Source organism: Ptychodera flava, chromosome 9 (genome assembly GCF_041260155.1).
Source record: "Ptychodera flava strain L36383 chromosome 9, AS_Pfla_20210202, whole genome shotgun sequence".
NCBI lineage: Eukaryota > Metazoa > Hemichordata > Enteropneusta > Ptychoderidae > Ptychodera > Ptychodera flava.
Window position 1 is genome coordinate 38,900,817 of NC_091936.1, and position 5,089 is coordinate 38,905,905.

A 5,089-nucleotide genomic window follows, 5' to 3' on the forward strand; every position below is an offset into this window, starting at 1 on the left:
GTATATACATATCTAAGATAATCTCAATTTATAATATAATCATATTAGATGCCTATCATTTTGTATATTAATGCTTATGTATTGTCACCAAAATGTCAAAACTTCCGTCAATACATTATCTATTGAGACGACAATGAATGAAGTAAACTGGTGTGTACATGAATTCGACATTTTACTTAAGTAGCTATCTGGGCATAAGCCATTGCATGTTGATTAATCGATGTTATAACTTCACAAGACAGTGCCGTCAGTTTATCTATTAAAATTAAGAAGAGAAAATTTACTGCCCCGAGGAGCAGAAAAATTCCACAAACTGTACACGTTCACAGATGTAAGATATTTATATCTTTGAAATTCTTCTTCTTAAATTAGCCTTTCCTTTGAAGAAAAAATGTGTTTGACCACGGGCGATAACGGAATTGATGAGCCTCCGAAGATCTCGCACACCATATCTCGCACCCATAGGGTGTTATAAGTGGCAGGGAGGGGTAAGAAGGCTGCTGGTCCGTAATGTCAAACCTCATTTTCCGGTCAAAGCCCCTTGGCCCCGGCACGAGACTGTCAGGAAGCGCCAAGTTTATTCAAGACCTCATTTGTATAAAATCACATCAAAACAAAACAAAACAAAACAAAACAAAACCAAATTTATATATAGCTTCGTTCAACTTAAATCACCTATGATAAAACACCAAAACAGACTATATCACGCAATGTAAATGGGTCATCTCTGGTCTTCAAACTTACGACTGCACCGTACACATATTGCTCACATAGCTAATGGCGGGTTCTACGTGATTTCAATTATTTGAAAGGTTGGGACACAAATGAATTATCTTTTCATTTTTTAAAATGTAATTTAAATCAGGAAGCCTGCATCTACTTTTTTTTGCATATTGTCTTTAGTATGCTTACAGCTATCTTCTTGGGCAAACAAAGCACTCTGCGAGACGGTGGGCTATAAGTTTAGACAGGCTCGAAAAACAAACCAACAGATGAAACAATTGTATGCATTTTGGATTGACGTAAGGTCACTCAGGGTCATCAACCTCTCAAGTTCACCGGAGAAAAAAGTTTTATGCATGCCTTGCTTTGCTGTTTTTGTTGGTTACGATTAATTTAGAGAAAGTATTTAGCCGATGCCCTGTGATAACCAAATGTGATGAAATCTGCTGCAGATACTGATCCGACTGATATCTAACTGTGGTGTAAAGCATTTAGTAGTGTGGAGTTAATTAAGGGTTCATTTGCATATTTAATGAACTTTGTAGTGACATTACTCTAAAATTACAGCATTAAATTTAATGTTGATCTGATAGATTTCTAAGTGTCCCATGAAGCATTGAGCAGTGTCAAGTTAATTAACAGCTCATTTGCATATCAAATAAAGTTTTGTAATTAGTGATTAAACTCTGAGAGTACTGTGCGAATTTGATAAAACCTGCTACATATAGTGATATAACAGATATCTGATTGTTCTGTGAAGCGTACTACTATTAATGAACCAGTTGTAAAACACGTTAGCATATTCAGTTCACATCTGGTTTTATTTATATATTATTACACTTTGTCCAAAGATGATTGGCCGACTGAGATAGATGCAAAGCATCTGTACAAAAGCCTGTCTCCCACAACACACTACAAAATAAGGAACAAGAGAGCCTGACATAATAAACATCGCAAGAATTTGAAGACAATTCAACAATAAAAGAAAACTAAAATATCTGTATATGGGAAGATCTGCATTTACTACAGAAGCAGCAGGTCATCCATGTACAAGTGTTTTGTTGACCAAATTAATATAAAGTTTGTCCACTATCATTGTTTTATTGCCCGGTAAGATGCGAGAGTTGAATTGATAATTTTTAATCGGCAGATGAATTATTCTATGAAAAGAGGTATGTGTAAGGAAAGAGTGTTAAACTGGTAAATTCTCAGTGCTCTTGAATCAGCAATGAGACTTGTGTTTATGTATGAAAATGGAAACAACAAAATTATAAATATTTTTGAAATATACTCCAAAAATATATTTATGCGTTACGACACTGGAGAAGTTGGCAGAATTCAATCTCTGTTTTTAATCAACGATTGTAAGATAATGAAGCGTGTGTCTAGTCAGTGATTACTGGTTTCTTTCTAGCTTGACTAAATTTCGTTTAGAATACGCAATGCAAACAACACTCCCATATTCCAGTGTGAGGGCGTTTTTGGTAGCTCCGCCGGAGCAAAGTTTTCAAGCCTTGTAAGACTTGAAGGAGAAGAATGCATTCTCAGTGAGAATGCATATGATGATCTTTTAGTTAAATCTTTGAGTTAAATGACTGATTTTTTGATTTTTTTTCCCAGAAAAGTTGCATTGTAATTTTGACACATTCACAGTTATGTACATATGTATTGCGTAGGTCAGCGGAGCGGAAATTATTGCTCTGGCTCGCGAGAATGATATAAGTTTTCCAATGCAGAAATTCTTGTTTAACTTGAGGTTAACATGTGAATTGTACCTGATAAAAGACTTTTGATACTCCTACGGATGTGTAAAGTGAGGTGAGGCAGGTGAGGAGCCGGTGTCAAAAAATGTCCCTCTCAAGAAAGCAGAGGCGAGTACTCGGCCTTGTGAGGGCGTTTTTGGTAACCCCGAGATAAAAGCCCCGCCGCAGTGGTCAAAAAGTCCCGAAATATCCGAATTTTCCTTTTTTTCCCTCGAAATTCAAATATATAAACTTGTTTTGCAGATTTAGCTTGTATTCACGCATATAATTGACCTTTTTTCGATATACAGCCAGCTAGCAGGTCAATTATTGTTGGATTAATAGCCTCCACAGGTAAGGTAAGCTTTAATGCAGCCAAAACCCTAAGAGATTTTAATGATCGTTTTTAGAAAACGTTTAGCTACGAAACATCGGCCATCTTCTATAAATCAATTGGGAAAAAACAGCAAAGACTTGCATGCCTAAAACTCTTTTTTCCAGTGTACTTGTAAAATCAATGACCCTTATTGACCCCCATGTCAATACAAAGTGCAAAAAATTGTTGGTTTTGTTGCTTTGTCTTTTGTGCCGTGTCTGAACTTTTTTCAAATAGTGGGTCCTTTGTATAGATGAGTTCGTTGAGTGTCATGCGGAGTGCTTTGGTTATCCATAGTCTGCAAGGAAAGTTATACCTGAGTTTGAATTTTCAAACATGCAGAAATTCTTGTTTAACTTGAGATTAATATGTAAAAGATACCTCATAAAAACCGTTTCATACTCATGTGGATATATTAAATTAAGTGATATGAATTTGTGTCACAAAATGTTGTCTCTCTTATCTCAAGGAAGCAGGGGCAAGTACTCGGCCGTGTGAGGGCGTTTTTGGTTACCCTAAGGGAGAAAAAAAAGCTCCGCCGGCACTTCAGCAGGTAAAAAGATGTCTCTAAAGGAAGATATCGATACACGATGACATTAACAATTTGAGTATTATATTTCACACACTAGCTCTCACAACACAGATAGAGTCTGCCATGATGAGTGTTCTGCTTTAATCTTCAGTTTAAGGTAGTATGCCCCCCAAAAGTGAAAGACTTAAGCTTTTGCCCAAACTTTCCTCAAAGAATATTTCAATCATTCTCTTTAAAATTCAAGAATAAAAATCGGGGGTCTTCATGCGAATTTGGAACTAGAGAAAAGAATAACCAAGATTTGCCGACATTTGAAATTCAAAATAGTCCTCATCTCTGTGTTAACTCTATGGAGAAAAATAAAATTTTCAATTTTCGAAAAACTAATCCGGTGAAAAGTTTTCTTACACCAAGTGCTTTAAAAACGAACCCCAAAAGTGGTAGATAAGAAAATAATTGAAACAGTTTGAGGGGCCAAATATCTGTACCCGAGGCACCATCTACCTTAATAACCTGCGATGTGAAGACTCTTGATATCATTATATGAAAGTATGAAAGCAGAATAATGGAACAGATGTTTATTGTAAATCCCTTTTCAATAACACAGTCATAATGAAAAACAATTTTTCCATGAGTTGTGTTTGTTTACACAACAGTTTAAAGCTAACTTTACCATCCGCTGCTTGTAGATTTACTCTGTTCACAACATAGTAACTGAACCAATGCATCTGTTCATCTTTAAAAGTCTTTAGAGAGACAATCGTGATGGGCTTGACAGTGAAAGAATTGGTGAATATATTCCTCTTCAAATGTTGTGCAAGTATAATATGAAAAGATATTTAATATGCATTTTACAGTTTCTGTGTGAAGAATCACAGTCATTGTGAATGTGTTGTTTCTTATTGTGTCACATTTCATCAGGAGTACAATAAGTTTTCGATTGATCTTTTCAAAAAATTGATACATATTTTGGTCATGTGACATGTCTGTTGCCAAAGGTTCTTGGATGGTCCAATCAAAAGCGTCAATTTTGTATGCAATCAAACAGTCCTACTACCGTAGTTTTAGCACATTGTCGCATCAGCGGGGAATATTGAATTTAAAAGTTGTCTCTTTGTTAATATATTTAATATTATATTTTTAATTATAATTAATATATTTTCAGCTTTCAGAGATGACATCTTCATTTATATGCCCTACTGACATAACAATTACCACACAATAGCGCTGTATATATCCGAAAGATGTAGCCAGCAACTCGCTTTACTGTTAGGGGAATCGGTGTATTGTATGCACTGGATGGGAATTTGACCTTTTCTGAAAAAGAAATCTTGAAAGATACATTTTGAGTTTGCGTCCCAATTTGCATTCTGTTTGTAGATTTTGTGTCAACTTGCGCTGTATCAAAATGGCAACTGCGCATACATGTGCAGTTGCTGTAAGTTAGTATGATTTACATGTAAACACTTAAAGTGGACACCAGTGCATATAAACTTTGTTCTTAGAACGTGTTACCACCTGTATCACATCATTTTTATCAAATTTTCAACACCCCCATTTACATCATAGCACTGTATTTTGAAAGTCAGATTCAGAGAATATCATCATTTTTCAGTTCAGATGTTCAAGAGTTTGGTGTTTTGTTAAGGTAGCATAAGGAATAAAAAGGATTAAAAAATTTGCTATTATCTCCCTCAAACAAAGACAACACAACTC